The 27,441-nt window shown below is 38.1% G+C and overlaps 1 protein-coding gene across 2 annotated transcripts in view; it reads right to left on the bottom strand.

The window, feature by feature from the left end:
- Positions 1–27,441, bottom strand: part of GSK3B (glycogen synthase kinase 3 beta) — a 267,304-nt gene that overhangs the window by 134,471 nt on the left and 105,392 nt on the right. The gene's annotated exons all lie outside the window — the stretch shown is intronic.

Below are 27,441 nucleotides of genomic sequence, written 5' to 3' on the forward strand. Positions count from 1 at the left end.
CTGGGATTACAGGTGTGAGCCACCTCACCCAGCCCACTAATAATGTTTTACACAAGAGATTTGTTTTAGGAAGATTGCTGTGAAAAAAATGTTACAAAGGTGGCAGCAGATAAAACTAGGATCTATACTAGTAAAAACAGAGAAAAATGGAAGGAAGAAAATGGGTCTACAACAGTAGTGATCACCCACTGCTATTGGATTGGTAAATAGGAGGAGGGAGGTGACAGCTATCAGGCTTCCTCACTCACATGACTAACATGGTAGAGTTCAGTGGCCGGGGAAGCTGTTTTGGAAGCAGAAGGAAATGAGTTCAATTTGGGACATGTTCATTTTGAAATGACTCAGGGACACTGAAGCAGATAAAAAAGGTGCAGAAAGCAATACAGTATGTTCCTCTTATCCTCTAGGAGGTGTGGGTGCTTCAGAAGCCATAGGAGAGTATATATTATTGTCTATACAGGTTGAATACACATTAACCAAAATTCTTGGGACCAAAAGTGTTTCAGATTTCAGACTTTTTTGGATTTAGTATCATCTTTACCCATTAAGCACTCCTAATCTGAAAATCCAAAATTCAAAATGCTCCAATGAGCACTCCCTTTAAACACTGTGTTGGTGCTCAAAAAGTTTTAAATTTCAGAGCATTTCAAATTTTGGATTTTTGGATTCAAGATGCTAAACCTACAAAATAAGAAAAAAAGTGATCAAACTCCCCAGCAGCAGAAAGTCTATAAAGGACACTAAAAAGAAATTAGTCAGAAAGTAGAACCTAGACAGTGGAGTGACATAAGCCCTAAGAAAGGTGAGCTATTCAAGAAAAGATTCTGGAGAAAATCGTTTAAGCAGACAGAAGAAAAGGAATCAATACAAGAGACAGAGTAAGAAAAGCTGTAAGAGATGAGCCACAAAAATAATACCCTTGAAGAGGAGTGAATAAATACTTTCTGTGAAGGACCAGATACTAAATTCTTCAGGTTTGCAGGCCATATAGGCTGCTATAAACTATTCAACTCTGTAGTTGTAAGGGAAAAGCAGTCACTGACAATATTTATAAGAATGAATGTGGCTGTCTGTTTACAACAATATGTGTAAGAATTAACACGGCTGTTTGTGGTAAATTTTATTTACAAACACGGGTGGCTGGTTCACTGTTTGCCAATCCCTGCCCCAGAAGGCAAAAAAGGAAAGTTCCTTACATTTCAATCTCAATTTTGTACTTAGTACACATACATAGTGGACTTTCTATATTAATTTAGGGACTAACGTTCTGGAAATTTATATTTTCCTTTTATATAACTATAATTAGTGTATAAGTTAAAATTTTAAATTACATTTATAAAATAACATACTGCCTAGGTAGGCTTAACATGTTCTGTAACAAAACCCCAATTTTATAGAAACAATAAAAAGGACTCATGCATGCTACTTTTCCCAATCAGTTACACAGACTACTTACCCAGCACAGAAAGGGAAATGGAAGACAAACAACACAAAGGATGCCTGCAGGGACTAAGGGATTAACAGACTTTTATATCCTGACAGGTAATATGGACTACCAAAGCAGATATAAACCAGGTTCTTGAATACTTAGTTTTCGGAAGCCCTAGCATGTAAGTCAATGCCAGCTTAAGTGTGTATTCCTTTAACCCTGTATCTTTGAGAGTCAATAACATAACAGCATATTATTATTAACAATAACAATGATGGCACCAACAACTATAGAACACAAAGAATTTACTATGAGCTGACCACTCTGTTAAGAGCTGTATCTTCATAACTTCAATCCTCTCCACAAACCTATCAAGTACGCAACACTATGATCCCCACTTAAGAGGGCGTGTAGGCATAGACAGGTTAAGAAATTTGGTAGCAAACAGCACAGGCAAGATTTAAACCAGGTGTGTCAGATTCCATGCTCTATCACAATAAAATGTAACTCAATTCCATTTATTACTATATGCTTGAAAATACGACAATAAAGGAGGACCTCAGTATTGAAAGAGCTTATAATTCAAAATAAGACAAGTATACAAGTATGCAAATAAAGATACTGATATAGTTTGGCTCCACGTTCTCACCCAAATCTCATCTCAAATTGTAATCCCCAAGTGTTGAGGCAAGGACCTCTACCCCCAAACTGTCAAGAGAGGGAAGTGACTGGATTATGGGTATGGTTTCTCACATGCTGCTCTCCTAATAGTGAGTGAATTCTCACAAGATGTGACGGTTTTATAAATGGTAGTTTCTCCTGCACGATTACTCTGTCTCCCACTGTCTTGTGAAGAAGGTGCCTGCTTTCTTTCCCTTTCGCCATGACTGTAAATTTCCTAAGGCCTTCCCAGCCATGTGGAACTGTGAGCCAATTAAACATCTTTCCTTTATAAATTGCCCAGTCTCAGGTAGTATCCTCACAGCAATGTGAGAATGGACTAATACAGATGCCATACAACAGAAAATGTTAAGTGCCATTAGAGTTATCAAAAAACGGGTGGGTGGGTGCAGCAGCTCATGCCTGTAATCCCAGTACTTTGGGAGTCTGAGGAAGGAGGATCACTTGGGCCCAGGAGTTCAAGACCAGCCTGACAACACAGGGAGACTGCATCTGTACAAAAAACGAAAATAAATTAACTAGGCATGGTGATGCACACCTGTGTTCCTAGCTACTCAGGAGGCTGAGGTGGGAGGATCACTTTAACCAGGGAGGTCAAGGCTACAGTAAGCTATGACTGTGACATTGCACTTCAGCCTGGGTAATGTGGTGAGACCCTGTCTCTCCCCCAACCCTGAAGGAAAAAAAAGGATGGAGAATTCTAAAAACAGAAACAATACTTCCAACTAGAAAGATTAAAAAGATTTTTCATGAAAAGAGTAAACAATTAAGTTGGAGCTTAACAGGTAGAATTCAATTCCTCTCTTAGACCATTTGCTTTTCGAATACACAAACTAAAACTCGAAAACTCTTCTTACCCAAAAGAAACTAGAAAAGGGAGCATCATCCAATACATCCCCTGGAATAAAACACAACTAAAGCCTCTGGTTACTGTGGAGAATATGCCTTTGTGCTACAACTAAGGTTTACACAAAAATGATTGGTTGACTCCCTCTCCCCTTGAAATACTTTCTCCAATTACCTTCCAGGACGCTAAATTATCTTGTTTTTTCTCCTTCCTCATTGGCCAAATTTACAGTTTTCTTTGCTAGTTCTTCATAATCTCCCTATTTTTTAAACACTGAAGTAGCCAGAACTTAATCTCTCACCTCTTTCAGTTGCCTCTATCACCTCTTCCAGTCTCAGGGCTTTAAAGGCTGAACAGACTCCCAATTGTATATCTCTAGACCAGACCACCTCTGTGAATTCCAAAATCTTCTAAGCAACTGCTTATGTGACAATTCTTCTGTGTCTAATATACATCAACTTGACATGTCATAAGTAAAATTCTTCATCTCCCTTAAACATGCTCTACCCATAGCTTTCCCCATGTCAGTTGTTGGCAATTCCACTCCTCTAGTTGCCGAGGTCAAAAACCAGGAAGTCTTGATTCCTCTTTCTCTCTGACCTCTTTTTTTTTTTTTTCTTTTTTTAAAGACGGAGTCTCACTCTGTCACCCCGGCTGGAGTGCAGTGACATGATCTCGGCTCACTACCTGCAACCTCTATCTCCCAGGTTCAAGTGATTCTCCTGCCTCAGCCTCCTGAGTAGCTGGGATTACAGGCATGTACCACCATGCCCAGCTAATCATTTTGTATTTTTAGTAGAGATGGGGTTTCACCATGTTGGCCAGGCTGGTCTTGAACTTCTGACCTCAAATGATCCTCCAACTTGGCCTCCCAAAGTGCTATTATTAGCAATAATAATTATTGTTCCTAAAGTGCTAGGATTACAGGCATGAGACACTGCACCCGGCTTGACCTCACATTAATCTGTCAAGAAATCTTGTTGGCCCAACTTTCAAAATCTACCCAGGATCCCAGCAATTGCACTCTTGGGCATATGTTTTATAGAAATAGAAATTTATGTTCACATTAAAACTGGCACATGAATGTCAGAAGCAGCTTTATTTACAATAGCCCCCAGATGTCCCTCATTGGGTGAATAAACAAACTGTAGTATATCCATACCATGGAATACTACTCAGCAATAAAAAAGAAACAATTTTTGATCCATGCAACAACATGGTTGCATCCCCAGAAACCTACGCTAAAACAAAAAAAGCCAACACAAAAGGTTACATACTGGATATGATTCCATTTTTATAACCTTCCTGAAAGAAAAAAAATTTGGAAACGGTACAGATTAGTGGTTACTGCCAGGGGTTATACTGGTTGTTAGGGGTGGAGGAATGGCAGGGAGAGAAGTGAATGTGGTTATAAAAGGGCAGTAAGAGGATACTTGTGATGTTGTGTATCTTGACCTCATGGTCTATACACAAACCTATACATATAATTTTAAAAACATAAGAAAGAAATATATACACATATAGCTCTCCAAAGTAGTAAAAGAGAATCTGAGGAAATTTGAATAAAATCGATGGATTCTATCAATGCCAATATCCTAATTGTGATAATGTACTATAATATTGCAAGATGTGATCACTGAGGGAAAGTGGGCAAAAAGTTTTACCCATGTGGGATTTCTCTACTTTGCTTTACAATTGCATAAATACCTGAATATCAGCCCCCCTCACATACTTCAGGTATTTCCTCAAATGCTACATACTTTCTCACACTATTTAAAATTGCAACCTCAACATTTACTCTCAGCATTCCTTAAACCCCTTCTTTTACCTCAATCTTCTCCAGAGTAACAATCATCTAATATATTATATCTATGTTGCATATTTATTCATTATTGTCCATCTCTCTCCACTATAATATAAGCTTTAAAATGACATAGTTTTGTTGTCTGTTTTGTTTATTGTTGTATGTCTAGATTCTAGAACAATGCCCAGCCCATATCAACTCAATAATCTATTGTTAAACACATATTTACACTGATGATATAAAATAACACCCCTACTGACAAATACAGATACGTCAATACATATCAGTACATTTCATTGTAAGAAGTGTCACTACTAGCCAGAAAAATAAAGGAGGAGTTAGAGAAACAAATTAGTTCCCAAGTCATGAACCCCCACCCCTCAAAACACATGTAAAGGACTACTTCCCATTCCTGAGAATAGAGCTGTGATGTACCACTCTTTCTAACCCCTCCCCAGCTAATCTCTCCAAAGATTAAAAACTGATCAAGAGCCCTATCCTCACAGGGCCAGGCTTGAAAATACCATTCTTCAGCCAAGCTCTGGCTCACCAAAGATTGTGTATATATACAACAGCACTAATCTCTTCCTCATTGTTGGTGCATTAAAAGTGATGAGAAAAACAGGCTGGGCACAGTGGCTCACACCTGTAATCTTAGCACTTTGGGAGGCCAAGGCAGGCAGATCACTTGAGGACAGGAATTCAAGACCAGCCTGGCCAACATGGTGAAACCCGTCTCTACTAAAAACACAAACATTAGCTGGAGGTGGTGGCACACACCTACAGTCCTAGTTACTTCGGAGGCTGAGGCACAACAATCGCTTGAACCCAGAAAGCGGAAGTTGCAGTGAGCCGAGATTGGGCCACTACATCAGCCTGGGTAACAGAGCAAGACTCTGTCTCACAAACAAAAACAAAAAAAAGGAAAAAGCCTTGACAAAATTTACCACCCTTTCATTACAAAAACCATCAACGAATCAGATACAGAAGGAACTTATCTCAACAAAATACAAGTTATACAATCAGTCACTGACTTGATGGTTCAACTTAAAAATTTTCAACTTTACAATGGTATTTTCAGCTGTGTACATTAATGATGAGTACCCATATCGTATTCAATAAATTACATGAGATATTCAACACTTAATTATAGAATAGGCTATTTGTTATATGATTTTGTCCACCTGCAGGCCAACATAAAGTGTTCTGAGCACGTTTAAGGTAAGCTAGGCTAAGCTATAATGTACTACAGATGAGATGCATTAAATGTATTTTTGACTTAATGACATTTTTAACTTACGAGTTTATCTGGACATAACTTCATTTTAGGTCATGGAGCATCTGTATATGAAAAGCCCATCACTGTTGGGCATGGTGGCTCACGCCTATAATCCCAGCACTTTGGGAGGCCGAAGCAGGTGGATCACCTGAGGTTGGGAGTTCGAGACCAGCCTGACCAACATGGAGAAACCCCATCTCTAGTAAAAATACAAAATTAGCCGGGTGTGGTGGTGCATGCCTGTAATCCCAGCTACTCAGGAGGCTGAGGCAGGAGAATCACTTGAACCTGGGAGGCAGAGATTGCAACGAGCCAAGATCGTGCCATTGCACTCCAGCCTAGGCAACAAGAGTGAAACTCTGTCTCAAAAAAGAAAAAAAAAGCCTATAATTAACATCATACACAATGGTGAAAAACAGAAAACTTTTCCTCTAAGATTATGAACAATAGCAAAGATGTGAAAACCCAGATGAATTGATAAGAAAAATGTGGTATATACATACAATAGAATAAATATTACAAGTTTTTTAAAAGGAAGGAAATCTTACCACTTGTGACAATGCAGATGAACTTGGAAAATATTATGCTAAGCAAAATAAGTTAGTCACAGAAGGAGAAATACTGCATTATTTTTCGTAACAAGGAATCAAACCTATATAAGTAGACAACAGAATGGTGGTTACTAGGAGACAGGGGAGGAAGATATGAATAGTTGTTGTTTAACAGTATAAAGTTACAGTTACACAAGATAAGTAAGTTACAGAGATATGTTTTCCAACACAGTGCCTGTAATTAACAAGGTGAACTTCTGAAAATTTGCTAAGAGGGTAGATATCATGTCAAATGTTCTTACCTGCCCTCTCAAAAAAATGAAAAACAGTAAGAAAGGGGCATAATGAAACTTTTGGAGGCAATAGATAAATGTTTATTATCTTGGCTGTAGTGATGGTAAGATGAGTACACATATATGTCCAAATGCATTAAATTGTACACATTAATTATATGCAGTTTTTAAATATACCAATTATATCTCAATAAAGCTAGGGAAGGCAGATCTAAGAGCTCATTTTTAACAGCAAACAAATCAAAAGCAAAATAATTAAATTATAGGTTTTTGTAATATTATACTTCCATTTTTTTTTGAGAGAGAGTCTTGCTCTGTTGACCAGGCTGGAGTGCAGTGGTGTGATCTCAGCTCACTGCAACCTCCACTTCCCAGGTTCAAGTGATTCTCCTGCCTCAGCCTCCCAAGTAGCTGGGCTAACAGGCACCAGCCACCAAGTTTGACTAATTTTTGTGTTTTTTTGTTTGTTTGTTTGTTTTAAGGAGAGATGGGGTTTCGCCATGTTGGACAGGCTGGTCTTGAACTCCTGACCTCAAAAGATCCACCCGCCTCAGCCTCCCAAAGTGCTGAGACTACAGGTGTGAGCCACCGGGCCCAGCCATTTTTTTTTTTTTTATTTTTATAGAGACAAGGTCTCTATAAAACAGACTGTGTTGCCCAGGCTAGTCTTGAACTCCTGGGCTCAAGCAATCCTCCCGCCTTGGCCTCCCAAAGTGCTGGTATTACAGGCATCAGCCACCATGCCCAGCCTATGCTTTATTTTTCTGATGACATTAAAAAAGAATACTTATCAAATTGTAACAATCTTAAAGAGAAACAAAATAATTTAACATTTTGAATTCTTTGAATTTTGTACCAATTCTGGTCCAAATTCATTGAAAACACTTTCCATCCACCTAGGAAGTAAGAAACCCTAGTACTGGTAGACTGTGAAGATTCAAGTGAAAATGTTTTAATATTCTCTTCAGATCAATTTTCATTTATTAAGTGTTCAAAGGACTGAAAATCTGTGCCTCACACAGAGTGTCTGCCAAAAATAAAAATAAAAAAACTTAAAGGCATTACCAAGAGTTGGGTAGTACATGGTCAGTGCCTAGATAAACACTCTCCTCAATAAAGCCCTAGAAATTCAGTTTGGTTGTTATCTATCATAAACAGTTACTGTGTTTATAAATCTTGCAGGTTCTCTAAGATTTCATGTGAGCACAATTTTCGGGGCAATCTACAGGAAGATAGTTCATCATATAAACCATGAACTCCCACAGCTGGCACCAAACTAGATAATTCGCTTAATACTTCACATGGACTATAAACTCCCTGATTGCACAGACTCTGTCATATGCCTCCTTGTCACCTACACAACATCTAATGTAGTCCTTTGCACATAGTATATACAAACTGAGTTGGCTAGCCTTAGTTCACACTTGATCTTGTAATGCAAAAACTCAGTGGAAGTTTTTTAACAGAAAGGTGAGGTGAAGTAGCTTATTCAGATAAATCTTGATGGATTACCCCAAGCTAAGAAAGGTAAAGTCTAATTTGAAGAGAAAGGAACCCTGACATTTGAATATTTCTTTACAGATTAAAGAAGCTATTTATGTGAGTACTCTCACTTAAGTCTGAAAAAAACTTATAATGATTATTAAATATTTCATCCTACATCTTACCAAGAAGAAACAAATTTAGAGAGGTAAAATGACTTCTCCAATTTCATAAAGGGCTCTCTATTCAGTAACTTGGAAGGATTAGGAAAATAAGAAACCCTAGTACTGGTAGAAAAGAGGCACAGGCAAGTACTTCCAGGTATTATAACCGCCAAGCACATTAAGGAACCAGAGAGACTGGCTGGGGGTTAACAGCAAAGTCCTTTTCCAATACTTTACAGAAAAACAGAAATTAAACCCTAGAGTTCAGGAATAGCTATTATTTCACCACCATTCCCTATCTAGATAGATTTTTTTATCCTTAGGGTGATCCTTATAAAATGTAATCTATCTTCATATTAAAATAAACTCAGGACAGAGTTTAACATTACATACTGAAAAGATGTCAAAATAATGAAGTACTAGCAAAGAACACACTGCAAAAGAACTTGAGGAAAAAAAATCCAAATATAATAGCATAAAAAAGAATACTCAAGAATAACTTTAACAAATGAATGTAAGACTTATACACTGTAAACGCTAAAATCTCATAGAAAGATATAAATAAAGACAATCCATAATCATGGATTGGAAGACTTCATGATGTTAAGATGGCAATATTCCCAGAATTGATCTGCAGATCCACTACAATCGTGTTGAAATTACAGCCACTTTTTTTTTTTTTTTTAAAGACAGAGTCTCGCTCTGTTGCCCAGGCTGGAGTGCAATGGCCTGATCTCAGCTCACCGCAACCTCCACCACCTGGGTTCAAGCAATTCTCCTGCCTCAGCCTCTGAGTAGCTGGGACTATAGGTGTGTGCCACCATGCCCGGATAATTTTTGTATTTTTAGTAAAGACAGGGTTTCACTATGTTGGCCAGGCTGGTCTCGAACTCCTGACCTCGTGATGTGCCCACCTAGGCTTCCCAAAGTGCTGGGATTACTGGCGTGAGCCACCGTGCCTGGCCAGCTATCTTTAAAAAAAAAAAAAAAAAAGATATTGACAAGATAATCCTAAAATTCATGTGGAAATTTGCATGCACTCAGAACAGTCAAAATAATCTTGTAAAGAAGTTGGAGGACTCATATTTCATATCTTTTTACAAAGACAAAGTAATCAATACAGTGTGGTACTGGCATAAGGACATACATCTCAATCAATGAAATAGAATTCAGAGTCCAAAAATGTTTATAGCCAACAGATTTTGACAAGGTTGTCAAGACAATTCTATAACAAAAGAAAAGATTTTTCAACAAATGGAGCTTTGGACAACTGGATACTCAGCTGTAAAGGACTGAAGCTGTACCACATCTTTTTGTTTTTTCATTATTTATTTATTTATTTATTTAGAGACAGAGTCTTGCTCTCACCCAGGCTGGAGTGCAGTGGCACAATCTCGGCTGATTGGAACCTCTGCCTCCCGGATTCAAGCAATTCTCCTGCCTCAGCCTCCCGAGTAGCTGGGATTACAGGCATGTGCCACCACACCCGGCTAGTTTTTTGTATTTTTAATAGGGACGGCGTTTCACCGTGTCAGCCAGGGTGGTCTCAATCTCCTGACCCAGTGATCCGACCGCCTCGGCCTCCCAAAGTGCTGGGATTACAGGAGTGAGCCACCAGGGTAGTCTCAAACTCCTGGCATCAAGTGATCCACCTGCCTTGGCCAAAGTGCTGGCATTACACGTTTGAGCCACCAAACCCAGCCTGGACCACTTCTTTACATCACACAAAGAAATTAACCCAAAACTGGACAAAAACATTATAAAAAAGGAAAACTACTGACCAATCTCTTACAAACACAGATTCAAAAATTTGCAACAGAACATTAGCAAATTGATCCAACAATGTATAAAAATACTTATACATCATGAGCAAGTGACATTTATTCTAGGTATGCAAGGCTGGTTTAACATTTGTCAATTAATGTAGTCCATCACATCAACAAGCTAAAGAAGAAAGACAATCTGACCATATACAGAGATGCTGAAAAAGCAATTGGTAAGATTCAAAACTCATTCATAATAACTCTTAGCAAACTAGGAATAGAGGAAACCTTCTTCAGCTTGATAAAATACAATAAAAAACTCTACAGCTAACATCACACTTAATGGTGAGAAAATAGATGCTACAAAGCAAAATTTATAAGATGCAATATGCCAAAAAAAAAAAAAAATAGGGCATGTGAATAAAAGGTACACAGATTGGTACAGAAAAAACAAAACTGTCTTTGCTCACCAATAACATTACTGCCTGTGAAGAAAATCTCAAGGGATCAACCACAAATAAACAGCTAGAACTAATAAACAATTATAGTAACGTTGCAGGATACAAAATTAATGTACAAAAGTCAACTGTATTCTCATATACCAGGAATAATTGGCATTAAAATTAAAAAGTAAGAAGCACCCCCAAAAATAAAATGCTTAGGTATAAACCTAACAAAATATGTACAAGATCTACATGATGAGGATGGGAGTGATGGCTCATGCCTGTAATCCCAGCACTTGGGAGGGCCGAGGTGGGTGGATCACCTGAGGTCAGGAGTTCAAGACAAACCTGGCCAAAACCATGAAACCCTGTCTCTACTAAAAATACAAAAATTAGCCAGGCATGGTGGCACCCACCTGTAATCCCAGCTACTTGGGAGAGACTGAGCCAGGAGAACTGCATGAACCCAGGAGGCAGAGGTTGCAGTGAGCTGAGATTGTGCCAACGTACTCCAGCCTGGGTGACAGAGCAAGACTCTGTCTCAAAAAAAAAGATCTATATGATGAAAACTATAAAACTGTTATGAAAGAAATCAAGGAAGGTCTAAATAAATGGAAGCTTACATGGTGTACATGGATAAGAACATTCAATATTAAGATACCAGTTCTTCCCAACTTGATCTGCAAATTCAATGCAGTATCAATCAGAATCCCAGCAAGTTACATAGAAGACATCAACAAACTGATTCTAAAGTTTATATGGAAAAGCAAAAGACTCAGAATAGCCACCACAGCATTGAACAACAGTCAGCCAACTGACACTACCTGACTTCAAGGCTTACTGTAAAGCTACAGGAATAAAGACAGCATGGTACTGGTGAAAGAAGTGATTACTGGAACAGAACAGATGGCCCAGAACTAGCACACAAATATGGTCAACTGAATTTTCACAAAGGAACAAAGGAATTTCAATGGAGAAAGGATAGTCTTTTCAACAAATACAGCAGTCTAAACATTTATCCACAGTTTCATTTTCCACAACTTCAGTTAACGACAGTCAACCACAGTCCAAAAATAATAAATGGAAAATTCCAGAAATAATGAACGAATTTTAAATTGCCATCGTTCTGAGTAGCGTGATGAAATCTCATGCCATCCCAGGTCCTCCTACCAGGTCATGAATCATCCCTTTGTCTACCTTGTCCATACTGAATATGTTACCTGCCCATTCATCACATAGCAGCCCTCTCAGCAGATCGACTGCAGGGGTTGCAGCAACCCTTGTATTACTTATCATAATGGTGCCAAAAGCACAAGAGTAGTGACACTGTCATATTATTACTGTTAATCTCTTACTGTGCTTGATTTATAAACTTTACTAGACGTATGTATGTATATATACAAAAATGCAGTATATACAGGTTTTAGTACCATCTGCAGTTTCTGGAATTCACTGGGAGTCTTGGAATGTATCCCCCTCAGATAAGGGGTGGGGGAAACAATTCAATCGTTAAAAATGGTTAAAAGATTTGAAGGGAAACTTCACCAAAGACAATACATGGATGGCAAATAAATGTGAAAAGATATTCAACACTATTAGTCACTTTAAAAATGCAAATTAAAACTACAATGAAATACCACTATACACCTATTAGAATAGCTAAAATTAAAAAGCCTGACTAAACCAAGCCTTGGGATACACTGCTAGTGAGAATAAAAAACAAAAACAATCGGCCAGGCACGGTGGCTCACGCCTGCAATCCGAACACTTTGAGGCCAAGGCCGGTGGATCACAAGGTCAGGCGTTTGAGACCAGCCTGGCCAACACAGTGAAACCCCGTCTCTACCAAAATTAAAAAAAAAAAAAAAAAAAAAAAAAAAAATTAGCCGGGCATGGTGACAGGCGCCTGTAATCCCAGTTACTCGGGAGGGTGAGGCAGGAGAATCGCTTGAATCTGGGAGGTGGAGGTTGCAGTGAACTGAGATCGCACCATTGCACTCCAGTCTGGGCGACAGTGCAAGACTCCGTTTCAAAAACAAACAAACAAACAAACAAACAAAACAAAAACAATCATCACTTACTGTTCTGGCGCATCATGAAAACTATTTCTGTAAATATTCTGATAGGCTATATTCTTTTTTTGTTTAAATGAAAATATCACTTTACTGTTTTGTAGACTTTTCTTAATAAACAATTAGAATATTTCCCACATTAAGAAGCCTATTTTAAAAATAACTGCATAGATTCTACTGTATGATTATATTCTTCTCAGAATAACATCATTAAGGTAAAGTTTCCATGATATACTGACTTCTCAAAGTTTGATCATTACCTTTCTTATATAAATGACAAATGTCTGCACAATTCCCCAAATGGATTGAAGCTGAAGCAATCTAGGAAGTTTTGGACCTCAGAATGCTGTAGGTTTTACTTATAGTTTCTCCCCGACTCCATTCAAATTTTAAAACATAAATTTCAAGTATGGGAAGGTGAACTTCAGTCAAGAGTTCAATTTCTGGATTAAAACATCACAAAACTAGAATTTTTAAAAGAAACCAATCATTCTGTAGAATTTTAAAATTTTAAATGTATTAAAACTCCTACAGGTACAGTTTAATTTATACCATAAACATTTACTTATGCTCTGGTAATAATTTGATCATTGCTTTTGATTGGAAGAGTTTTAGGGCAGAATTAGTAAAAGCCCCACAGCTTGCTAATAGAATTTCACTATAGCTTCCATAGTTTTATTAACTGGTCTTATATATTTGGGTATACATCTCTTCTTTAAAAGCCTGATATAAAACATATTGATAAACTATTTGCAATAAAATTTTTATAAGGCAAAGTTCCCTAATTTCTTAAAAAATTAAACCTATTTTCTTAACTAAGTTCCCTAATTTCTTCCTAGTCTCCAGAACTGTGAGAAATAAAGGCGATGACCCTCCTCCTTCTGGCTTATGGTCAAGTCACTTAGTAGTCTAAGAGGTATTAAAATTTTACCTCTAAGGGAAACTTTATGTAAGAAATTTGGAGGTACAACACAATGAGATTCAAATAAGGTATAAGATAGGCATCACAAGAAATGAGATTCAAATAAGGTATATGATAGGCATCGTAAGAAATCAGGATGGGCTTCATTTCTTATGATTCCTATTCATAGAAAAAGATTTAGAAGGACCTACGAATTCTACAATGAAGAACAGAAGAATTAAGGGGAGGGGGAAAAAAGATAATTTTTATTTATTTTGTTTGTTTGTGTTTTGAGACAGAGTCTCGATCTATAGCCCAGGCGAGGGTGCAGCGGCGCGATCTTGGCTCACTGCAAGTTCCGCCTCCCAGGTTCATGCCATTCTCCTGCCTCAGCCTCCGGAGTAACTGGGACCACAGGCGCCAGTGACTACAGGCGCCTGCCAACACGCCCGGCTAATTTTTTGTATTTTTAGTACAGACCCCCGGGGTTTCACCGAATTAGCCAGGATGTTCTCGATCTCCTGACCTCATGATCCACCCACCTTGGCCTCCCAAAGTGCTGGGATTACAGGCATGAGCCACCGTGCCCGCCTATTTTTTTCTTTTTACTGTTCTGTGATGTTGATTTTTTTAAGCAATTATACCTTTTTGCAACTGTAGGACCTGTGAAAAACTAGAAGCTTTCAATTGTTTTGTACCATAATCTTTTGTTATTTAACAAATAAAAACAGTTCTACAGAAGTTAAGAGAGCCACGTTTGTTACAATTATTTGTCTAAATAATAGTTTTCTCAGGCTTCTAATTTGATACTTGTCTGTGGTATAATTTAGAAAAAGATCAGTGGATCCCTGGCTCCTCAGAATTCTACACTTTCCAATATTGGGGAACTACTGCTAATCGTAAAAGCTACCACTAAGTGAGACCTTACTTTGTGCCAGTCATTGGGTTACGCATTTCACATTCATTACCACAGTTAATCATTAACCCTAAGAAGTAAGCATTATTACTACCACCACCACCACCACCACCACCACCACCACCACCACCACCACCACCACCACCACCACTACTACTACAACATTAGTCTACTACTACTACTACTACTACATTAGTCGTCTACTACTACTACTACATTAGTCGTCTACTACTACTACTACTACTACTACTACTACTACTACTACTACTACATTAGTCTCCCCTTATCTGCACTTTCACTTTCCACAGTTTCAGTTACCTGCAGTCAACCACAGTTTCAAAATTTTAAATGAAAAATTCCAGTAATAAACTATTCATAAATTTTAAATTGCACACTGTTCTGAGTAGTGTGATAAAATCTCACGCTGTCCTGCTCCATCCCACTAGGAATATAAATCCTCTATTTGTCCAGCACATCCACACTGTATATACTACCTGCCCATCAGTCATTGGCATTGTCTGCTCTCAACATCTAACCATGGACATTATTATGGCTCACTGATCTAGGATCATTCAAAGCAGATAATTCTCCTTCTGGCATATGGTTAGAAGGTCAGTAGTAGCCTAAAGCTATGTCACAAGGCCTATGTCACTCACCTCACTATCTCATCATGTAGGCATTTTATCATCTCATATCATCACAAGAAGAAGGGTGGTTATAGCACAATAAATATTTTGAGAGACAGGGAGATAATCCACATTCATAGAACTCTTTTATGTATATTGTAATTATATAATTGCTCTATTTTATTATTGTTGTTTTAATCACTTACTGTGCCTAATTTGTAAATTACAGTTTATCACACAACACATATATACGAAAAAATGGTACATATAAGGGTTCGGCACTATTCATGGTTTTAGGCATCCACTGGGGATCTTGGAACATACCCCGAAAATAGGGGGAAATAACTGTAGTGTTGGAAAAACTGGACAGACACAATTAAATGATTCTAAGTATAGATCTTACACCTTTCACAAAAATTAACTTGAAATGGATCATAGACTTAACTGTAAAATGAAAAGCTATAAAACTCCTAGAAGATAACAGGAAAAAAATCTAGGTGTCCTTGAGTTTGGTGGTGACTTTTTAAATACAGCATCAAAAACACATCCATGAAAGAAAAAATTTGGTAAGTTGAACTTCATTAAAATTAGAAACGTCTGCTCCGAGGAAGACACTAATAAAAAGTCACACACTCTAGGAGAAAATCTTTGCAAAATACTTATCTGATAAATGTTACCCAAAACATACAAAGAATTCTTAAAACTCAACAATAAAAAAACCAACAACTCAATTAAAATTGGACAAAAGGCTTGCTATGTTCTGAATGTTAGTAGACTCGCCTATCAAACTCATACACTGAAACCTAACCATCAATGTGATAGTATTAGGAGGTAGGGCTGCTGGGAGGTGATCGTGTTATGAGAGCTCTGAGATTAATACCCTTATAAAAGATGCCCCAGAGAGCCTGCCTTGCCCCTTCCCCAATGGGAGGATACAGCAAGAAGGCACTATCTATGAACCAGAAAACAAGCCCTCACCAGACACCGAATCTGCCAGTGATCTTGCACTTCCTAGCCTCCATAGCCATGAGAAATAAGTTTCTGTTATTTATAACCCACCCATGTTTATGGTATTTTAGATACCTCAATGGATTAAGACAAGACCTGAACAGTTACCTCACCAAAAGAGATAAACATATGGGAAATAAACATATAAGAAGATGTTCAACATTATACATCATCAGAGAATTGCAGATTAATACAATGGCATACTACTACTACACACATATCAGAATGGCTAAAATCCAAAACACTGACACCACCAAAGGATGGTGAGGATGTGGAACAACAAGAACACTCACTCATTGCTTGTGGGAATATGAAATTATTTTACACAGCCACTTTAGACGACAACTTAGCAGTTTTTTACAAAACTAAACTTACTCTTACCACAGCAATTGTATTACTTGTTATTTACTCAAATGAACTGAAAATATGACCACATAAAAACCTGCACATGAATGTTTACAGCACCTTTATTCACAATCGTCTAAACTTCAGCTACCCAAACCAAGATGTCCTTCAACAGGTAAATGCATAAACAAACTGTGATATATCCATACAATAAAATATTATTCAGCACTAAAAAGAAATGAGCTATCGACTGGGCACAGTGGCTCACGCCTGTAATCCCAGAACTTTGGGAGGCTGAGACAGGTGGATCACCCGAGGTCAGGAGTTCAAGACCAGCCTGGTAAAGATGGTAAAACCCAGTCTCTACTAAAAATACAAAAATTAGCTGGGTGTGGTGGCGCACGCCTGTAATCCCAGCTACTTGGGAGGCTGGGGAAGGAGAATCGCTTGAACCTGGGAGGTGGAAGTTGCAGTGAGCCAAGATTGGACCACTGCACTCCAGCCTTGGCACAAGAGCAAAGCTCTGACTAAAAAAAAAAAAAAAAAAAAAAAAAAAAGATATGAGCTATCATACCACAGAAAGTTATGCAGGCACCTTAAATGCATATTGCTAAGTTAAAAGAAAAAAAAGCCAATCGGAAAAGGCTATATATACTGTATGATTCCAAGAAAAGGCAAAACCATGGAAATAGTAAGAAGATCAATTGTTACCAAGTGCCTGGGGGAAGGGAAAAATGAATAGGTGTAGTTCAGGAAACTTTTAGTGCAGTATTTTGTATGATACTCTAATGGCAGATACATGTCCCTATACAATTGTAAAAACTCAGACTGTACAACACAAAGAGTGAACCATAAGGCAAACTCTAAACTTTCATTAATAATAAGTATAAATATTGGTATATTGATTGTAACAAATGTACTACACTAAGGCATCAGTAATATCGGAAACTCTGGAGATGCGGTTGGAATGAGTGTATATATGGCAATTCTCTGTACTTTCCACTCACTTTTCTGTAAAACTGAACTGTTCAAACAGACATTTCTCCCCAAGAAGACATAAAAACCACCAATAAGCACATGAAAAGATACAGAACAGCAGAAAATGCAAATTAAGATGACAATAAGATACTACTTCACACCCAGGAGGATGGGTATAATAAAAAACTGAAACAAGTACTATCAAAGTTGCAGAGAAATTGCAATGCTCATACATTGTTGGAGGATTGCAAAATGGTACAGCTGTTTAGAAAATAGGTTAATATTTCTTCAAACTGTTAATCATTTAATCACTTTACGGCCCTGTGTTTCCATTCCTAGGAATACACTCAAGAGAAATGAAAACCTTCTTCCCCACAAAAACTTGTACACAAATATTTCTAGTAGCATCATTCATAACAGCCAAAAAGTTAAACAACCTAAATGTTCATCAGCTGATGAACAGATAAACCACATGTGGCATGTCCATACAATGGAATATTATTCAGCCATAAAAGAAATGAAGTACTGAGACATGCTACAACAGGAATTAACTTCAAAAATACTATTCTAAGTGAAAGAAGCCAGACACAGAAGACTGTACACTGTGTGATTCCACATTGTGAAACGTTCAGGATGGGCAAATCCATAGATAGGTAGTAGATTAGCATTTTCCAGGGCCTGGGGGAAGGAAAGGATACGGAGTGACTGCTAATGGGCACACAGTTTCCTTTTGAGATGAAAACATTCTAGAATTAGAGAGTGGTGATAGTTGCCTAACTCTGTGACTATACTAAAACCAATGAGTTATATCCTTTAAAAGGGTAAATATACATCACATTAATTATATCTCAATAAGGTTGTTATAAATAAATGTATCAAGCAGCTGACCACTTACAAAAAAAGAAAAAAAAAGGTTTCAGTGAAACTAGTCAAAAGAGTAACTTTAACTCCTGATATTCAACACTGCTTTTGACCTTACCTCAGATACATACGGGAATCTGAAACAGTATAAACACAAAATAACAGTAAACTCAAAAAAAGTAAGCAAACTTAAAAAACACATTATGCCTTATATCAAGTTTTATTTCTCTTTATCTCAAACCATTCAAGACACTGAAAGCCAGAAAGAAGAAATTCAAGACCACAAATACCAAAGATCATGCCTCCATTTTTTCTCAGTGGAATAATCAAGGAGGCAATAAAACTATATATAATTTTAACAGCAAAATCAATACAGCTCTTCCACATCAATCTTTGTTAAGTCCCTGAAAATTCCATTAAATTTGTAAAACGTATTTTACCTATCACCCTACCTAGGTACTTGGGAAAGTATAAAAGTAAAATAAAACAGTCTGTATCCTTAAGAAACTTTGTATGAAAGTTTTAATGAAACGGTGCATGAAAACCTGCCTCTCAGGTTTCCCACTGCAAGGAACATCATTACCAGTGGTCCCAGCTGCTGACCTATCAAATCCATTCTCTTGCTGGCAACAGGCAAACCTTCCCAGCTTATATGACTGAGAACAGCAGGTATACTTAATGGAGACCTTTTCCCAGGAAAAACTGAACTCCTCTGACTTGGTAACTTTGGTTTGAGGACTTGGCCCACTGCTATGCTGTTACTTTCTTAGAGCTATCCTGGTAATGCAACACTTTTCCTATCCAACTTGTAGCTGTCCTTCCCTTTTCTTCCACCTAATTTTACCCTCCACTTGAAAACTACAAATTTCCATGACTTAACACAGTGCTACACATAGCACAAAGATTACTATTTCTTTCAAGTTTTCTGTCAGTTTTACCAGCAAATAGATTTTTTTACAAGTGACTTAAATGGCTATATAAAATACTAATAATTAGGTGCCTGAAAATAGAATCACCACATTTAAGAGGAAGTAAAACAAATAGGGGGAAAAAACTCACGCGAATAGCAGTGTGTAGTAACCTAGAAACTTAGTTATAAGGACTTTTAAAACTTAGAAAATGCTCTCATAAAACTTTGTTTCATTTGATTCACACAACACTAAAGAAGAGAAAAGGGGGCGGAGCAAGATGGCCAAACAGGAACAGCTCCAGTCTCCAACTCCCAGCGCAAGCGACACAGAAGACGGGTGATTTCTGCATTTTCAACTGAGGTACTGGGGTCATCTCACTAGGGAGTGCCGGATAATCGGTGCTGGTCAGCTGCTGCAGCCCGACCAGCGAGAGCTGAAGCAGGGGTGAGGCATCGCCTCCCCTGGGAAGCGCAAGGGGGAAGGGAATCCCTTTTCCTAGCCAGGGGAAATGAGACACACAACACCCGGAAAATTGGGTAACTCCCACCCCAATACTGCGCTTTAAGCAAACGGGCACACCAGGAGATTACACCCACACCTGGCCGGGAGGGTCCCATGGCCACGGAGCTTCCCTCTTTGCTAGCACAGCAGTCTGCGATCTAACTGCAAGGCAGCAGCGAGGCTCGGGGAGGGGCGCCTGCCATTGCTGAGGCTTAAGTAGGTAAACAAAGCCACTGGGAAGCTCGAACTGGGTGGAGCTCACAGCAGCTCAAGGAAACCTGCCTGTCTCTGTAGAATCCACCTCTGGGGACAGGGCACAGCTAAACAACAACAACAAAAAAAGCAGCAGAAACCTGTGCAGACACAAACGACTCTGTCTGACAGCTTTGAAGAGAGCAGTGGATCTCCCAACACGGAGGCTGAGATCTGAGAACAGACAGACTGCTTGCTCAAGTGGGTCCCTGACCCCTGAGAGTAGCCTAACTGGGAGACATCCCCGACTAGGGGCAGTCTGACACCTCACAGGGTGGAGTAAACCCCTGAGAGGAAGCTTCCAAAGTAAGAATCAGACAGGTACACTCGCTGTTCAGCAATATTCTATCATCTGCAACCTCTGCTGCTGATACCCAGGCAAACAGGGTTTGGAGTGGACCTCAAGCAATCTCCAACAGACCTACAGCTGAGAGTCCTGACTATTAGAAGGAAAACTATCAAACAGGAAGAACACCTATACCAAAACCCCATCAGTACATCACCAACATCAAAGACCAGAGGCAGATAAAACCACAAAGATGGGGAAAAAGCAGGGCAGAAAAGCTGGAAATTCAAAAAATAAGAGCGCATCTCCCCCTGCAAAGGAGCACAGCTCATCGCCAGCAACGGATCAAAGCTGGTCAGAGAATGACTTTGACAAGATGAGAGATGAAAGCTTCAGTCCATCAAGCCTCTCAGAGCTAAAGGAGGAATTACGTACCCAGCACAAAGAAACTAAAAATCTTGAAAAAAGAGTGGAAGAATTGATAGCTAGAATAATTAATGCAGAGAAGGTCATAAACGAAATGACAGAGATGAAAACCATGACACGAGAAATACATGACAAATCCACAAGCTTCAGTAACCGACTCGATCAACTGGAAGAAAGAGTATCAGCGATTGAAGATCAAATGAATGAAATGAAGCGAGAAGAGAAACCAAAAGAAAAAAGAAGAAAAAGAAATGAACAAAGCCTGCAAGAAAATTGACAGACCGCTAGCAAGAAGTATGGGATTATGTAAAAAGACCAAATCTACGTCTGACTGGGGTGCCTGAAAGTGAGGGGGAAAATGGAACCAAGTTGGAAAACACTCTTCAGGATATCATCCAGGAGAACTTCCCCAACCTAGTAGGGCAGGCCAACATTCAAATTCAGGAAATACAGAGAACACAACAAAGATACTCCTCGAGAAGAGCAACTCCAAGACACATAATTGCCAGATTCACCAAAGTTGAAATGAAGGAAAAAATCTTAAGGGCAGCCAGAGAGAAAGGTCGGGTTACCCACAAACGGAAGCCCATCAGACTAACAGCAGATCTCTCAGCAGAAACTCTACAAGCCAGAAGAGAGTGGGGGCCAATATTCAACATTCTTAAAGAAAAGAATTTTAAACCCAGAATTTCATATCCAGCCAAACTAAGTTTCATAAGTGAAGGAGAAATAAAATCCTTTACAGATAAGCAAATGCTTAGAGATTTTGTCACCACCAGGCCTGCCTTACAAGAGACCCTGAAGGAAGCCTTAAACATGGAAAGGAACAACCGGTACCAGCCACTGCAAAAACATGCCAAAATGTAAAGACCATTGAGGCTAGGAAGAAACTGCATCAACTAACGAGCAAAATAACCAGTTAATATCATAATGGCAGGATCAAGTTCACACATAACAATATTAACCTTAAATGTAAATGGACTAAATGCTCCAATTAAAAGACACAGACTGGCAAACTGGATAAAGAGTCAAGACCCATCAGTCTGCTGTATTCAGGAGACCCATCTCACATGCAGAGACATACATAGGCTCAAAATAAAGGGATGGAGGAAGATCTACCAAGCAAACGGAGAACAAAAAAAAGCAGGGGTTGCAATCCTAGTCTCTGATAAAATAGACTTTAAACCATCAAAGATCAAAAGAGACAAAGAAGGCCATTACATAATGGTAAAGGCATCAATTCAACAGGAAGAGCTAACTCTCCTAAATATATATGCACCCAATACAGGAGCACCCAAATTCATAAAGCAAGTCCTTAGAGACTTAAAAGAGACTTAGACACCCATACAATAATAATGGGAGACTTCAACACTCCACTGTCAACATTAGACAGATCAACGAGACAGAAAGTTAACAAGGATATCCACGAATTGAACTCCTCTCTGCACCAAGTGGACCTAATAGACATCTATAGAACTCTGCACCCCAAATCAACAGAATATACATTCTTCTCAGCACCACATCGCACTTATTCCAAAATTGACCACATAATTGGAAGTAAAGCACTCCTTAGCAAATGTAAAAGACAGAAATTATAACAAACTGTCTCTCAGACCACAGTGCAATCAAACTAGAACTCAGCACTAAGAAACTCAATCAAAACCCCTCAACTACATGGAAACTGAACAACCTGCTCCTGAATAACTACTGGGTACATAACGAAATGAAGGCAGAAATAAAGATGTTCTTTGAAACCAATGAGAACAAAGATACAACATACCAGAATCTCTGGGACACATTTAAAGCAGTGTGTAGAGGGAAATTTATAGCACTAAATGCCCACAAGAGAAAGCAGGAAAGATCTAAAATTGACACTCTAACATCACAATTAAAAGAACTGGAGAAGCAAGAACAAACACATTCAAAACCTAGCAGAAGGCAAGAAATAACTAAGATCAGAGCAGAACTGAAGGAGATAGAGACACAAAAAACCCTCCAAAAAATCAATGAATCCAGGAGTTGGTTTTTTGAAAAAATCAACAAAATTGACAGACTGCCTAGCAAGATTAATAAAGAAGAAAAGAGAGAAGAATCAAATAGATGCAATAAAAAATGATAAAGGGGATATTACCACTGACCCCACAGAAATACAAACTACCATCACAGAATACTATAAACACCGCTACGCAAATAAACTAGAAAATCTAGAAGAAATGGATAATTTCCTGGACACTTACACTCTCCCAAGACTAAACCAGGAAGAAGTTGAATCTCTGAATAGACCAATAGCAGGCTCTGAAATTGAGGCAATAATTAATAGCCTACCAACCAAAAAAAGTCCAGGACCAGATGGATTCACAGCTGAATTCTACCAGAGGTACAAGGAGGAGCTGGTACCATTCCTTCTGAAACTATTCCAATCAATAGAAAAAGAAGGAATCCTCCCTAACTCATTTCATGAGGCCAACATCATCCTGATACCAAAGTCTGGCAGAGACACAACAAAAAAAGAAAATTTTAGACTAATATCCCTGATGAACATCGATGCAAACATCCTCAATAAAATACTGGCAAACTGGATTCAGCAGCACATCAAAAAGCTTATCCACCATGATCAAGTGGGCTTCATCCCTGGGATGTAAGGCTGGTTCAACATTCGCAAATCAATAAACGTAATCCAGCATATAAACAGAACCAAAGGCAAGAACCACATGATTATCTCAATAGATGCAGAAAAGGCCTTTGACAAAATTCAACAGCCCTTCATGCTAAAAACGCTCAATAAATTCGGTATTGATGGAACGTACCTCAAAATAATAAGAGCTATTTATGACAAACCCACAGCCAATATCATACTGAATGGGCAAAAACTGGAAAAATTCCCTTTGAAAACTGGCACAAGACAGGGATGCCCTCTCTCACCACTCCTATTCAACATAGTGTTGGAAGTGCTGGCTAGGGCAATCAGGCAAGAGAAAGAAATCAAGGGTATCCAGTTACGAAAAGAAGAAGTCAAATTGTCCCTGTTTGCAGATGACATGATTGTATATTTAGAAAACCCCATTGTCTCAGCCCAAAATCTCCTTAAGCTGATAAGCAACTTCAGCAAAGTCTCAGGATACAAAATTAATGTGCAAAAATCACAAGCATTCTTATACACCAGTGACAGACAAACAGAGAGCCAAATCATGAATGAACTTCCATTCACAATTGCTTCAAAGAGAATAAAATACCTAGGAATCCAACTTACAAGGGATGTCAAGGACCTCTTCAAGAAGAACTACAAACCACTGCTCAGTGAAATCAAAGAGGACACAAACAAATGGAAGAACACACCATGCTCATGGATAGGAAGAATCAATATCGTGAAAATGGCCATACTGCCCAAGGTTATTTATAGATTCAATGCCATCCCCATCAAGCTACCAATGACTTTCTTCACAGAATTGGAAAAAACTGTTTTAAAGTTCATATGGAACCAAAAAAGAGCTCGCATTGCCAAGACAATCCTAAGTCAAAAGAACAAAGCTGGAGGCATCACACTACCTGCCTTCAAACTATACTACACGGCTACAGTAACCAAACAGCATGGTACTGGTACCAAAACAGAGATATAGACCAATGAAACAGAACAGAGGCCTCAGAAATAATACCACACATCTACAACCATCTGATCTTTCACAAACCTGACAAAAACAAGAAATGGGGAAACAATTTGCTATTTAATAAATGGTGCTTGGGAAACTGGCTAGCCATATGCAGAAAACTGAAACTAGACCCCTTCCTTATACCTTATAGAAAAATTAATTCATGATGGATAAAAGACTTAAATGTTAGACCAAAAACCATAAAAACCCTAGAAGAAAACTTAGGCAATACCATTCAGGACATAGGCATGGGCAAGGACTTCATGACTAAAACACCAAAAGCAATGGCAGCAAAAGCCAAAATAGACAAATGGGATCAATTAAACTAAAGAGCTTCTGCAGGGCAAAATAAACTACCATCAGAGTGAACAGGCAACCTACAGAACAGGAGAAAATTTTTAAAATCTACTCATCTGACAAAGGGCTAATATCCAGAATCTGCAAAGAACTCAAACAAATTTACAAGAAAAAAACAAACAACCCCATCAAAAAGTGGGCAAAGGACATGAACAGACACTTCTCAAAAGAAGACATCTATGAGGCCAATAGACACATGGAAAAATGCTCATCATCACTGGTCATCAGAGAAATGCAAATCAAAACCACAATGAGATACCATCTCACACCAGTTAGAATGGCAATCATTTAAAAAGTCAGGAAACAACAGATGCTGGAGAGGATGTGGAGAAATAGGAATGCTTCTACACTGTTGGTGGTAGTGTAAATTGGTTTAACCATTGTGGAAGACAGTGTGATGATTCCTCAAGGATCTAGAATTAGAATTACCATTTGACCCAGTAATCCCATTACTGGGTTATAATCAGGCTACTATAAAGACACATGCACATGTATGTTTACTGCAGCACTATTCGCAATAGCAAAGACTTGGAACCAACTCAAATGTCCATCAATGATAGACTGGATTAAGAAAATGTGGCACATATACACCATGGAATACTATGCAGCCATAAAAAAGGATAAGTTCATGTCCTTTGCAGGGACATGGATGAAGCTGGAAACCATCATTCTCAGCAAACTATCAGAAGGACAGAAAACCAAACACTGCATGTTCTCACTGATAGGTGGGAACTGAACAATGAGATCACTTGGACACAGGGCGGGGAACATCATACACTGGGATGGGGGCTGGGGGAGGGACAGTGTTAGGAGAAATACCTAATGTAAATGATGAGTTGATGGATGCAGCAAACCAACATGGCACATGTACACCTATGTATCAAACCTGTACGTTGTGCACATGTACCCTAGAACTTAAAGAAGAATAATAATTTTAAAAAGTTAACAGTGTAACATGTATTTAAAGCTATTGAAAAAACAGTTTATGTGCAAGGTGTGTAAGGAAAGTAAAATATACTTTTCGTAAAAGGATTATAAGGAGGCATAAGAATGTAGACTTTTACGTACATTAAAAGGTTAAAAAAATTGTTTTGAAGGTTTAAGCAAGTTTTGAAACGTTAATTATAAAGGGAATTCTGTGTGTAAACATGTTGGTAAAGTTAAAGGGGTACCATCCAGTTTTTCTGTAAACTGGGCATTAAAATAAAAACACAATGGGTTTTTCTTAAAGCACTAACCTATTCTTTAAAAAAATTATAAAGGGTTAAAGAGTCTATAAAAATCTTACCTTATGGTCAGATATTAATACTGGATAAATATGTCTACAAGGTTTTATGGTCAGATATTAATATCGGATAAATATGTCTATAAGGTTTTATTAAAATTGAGTTTAACATTAATAGGACAAATATAAAAGTGAAATTTAGCTTATCTGGTATAAAATCATACAGGAAGCATTGTCAAATATAAAATGGTATTTGGCTTTCTTTGATCTATATTGGTATGTTATTCATATGTGTTCCAAAGTTATGGGAGACTCGTATAATTTTGATATATATTAGCATACGTTATCAGTAATAATTACAATCGTTATGTTAAAATTATTGTGTGCCATCCTTGTCAAATGTGTCTTTATGGCTACCCTAAAACTTTCTGTCATCCATAAACAATTGTTGCCTTACTTTGGTCCTCTTTAAAAGGTGGTTTTATAATCAGCTATAAAGCTCTAACAGGTGCTCTTAAATGCAGGTTTCTGATAACTTTGGAAACTGTAACATCAGAATAGAGGAAAAATGTTTAGGACTTTTGAAGAGATAAAATGTTAATATTGAGCACAACAGGAATTAATTGCATGAACTAAACTAACAGGAGACTAATCTTTTTAACGTTTTAAAATATTGCTAATCCTTTGTTTTGCTTTTCAAAGTCCAAGAAATTTTTCTTTTGAGCTATTAACAACTTTTAACAATTTAGTATACTCCCATGAACAAAATTTGGAACATACTTGTTTCTCTCTATCTGATTTTCTCCAGAATTTTTAAACTATCTGTGAGTATTCTTAAGTTACAATATTTGCATAAATGCACTAAAAATCTGTTTTCTTTTGTAACAGGACAGAATTGGAAAAACTGGTTATTTTAAAAAGGCTTTACCTGGAATAATATGCTTTAAGGAACCATACTTATGAAGCCAATAATGCCCTCGGAAAAGTGGCCTCATATTTTGTGTACACGGTCCCTGTACAAGGTTTCTGGTCTGCGGTAAGTAAAGAATGTCACTTTCTAGTGACATTCTAGGCCAGGAATCCCAAGTTATCTTGGGACCTCAAGAGGAGAGAAATTCACTAACTCATAGGTATTTGAAAGTACAAATCCAGGACTGGGCTTGGCTTTAAAAAGGTTTTCTCTCAGATTCCTTCTACGGAACAAAGTTCCATCAAAGCCAATTTAAAAGGCCTATGTAACAAATAATTATTCTTGCTGCACTGTATGCAAATAATTAAGCCAAGTATAATAAAGCAAACTATTCCTACCATGATTTAAATGTCTTTTAATAAAAATGGGAAACTGGAAAGAGAAAATTATATTTCAAAAACCATAGCACACCTGTTGTTAATT

The sequence above is a fragment of the Rhinopithecus roxellana genome, chromosome 1, assembly GCF_007565055.1.
Source record: "Rhinopithecus roxellana isolate Shanxi Qingling chromosome 1, ASM756505v1, whole genome shotgun sequence".
NCBI lineage: Eukaryota > Metazoa > Chordata > Mammalia > Primates > Cercopithecidae > Rhinopithecus > Rhinopithecus roxellana.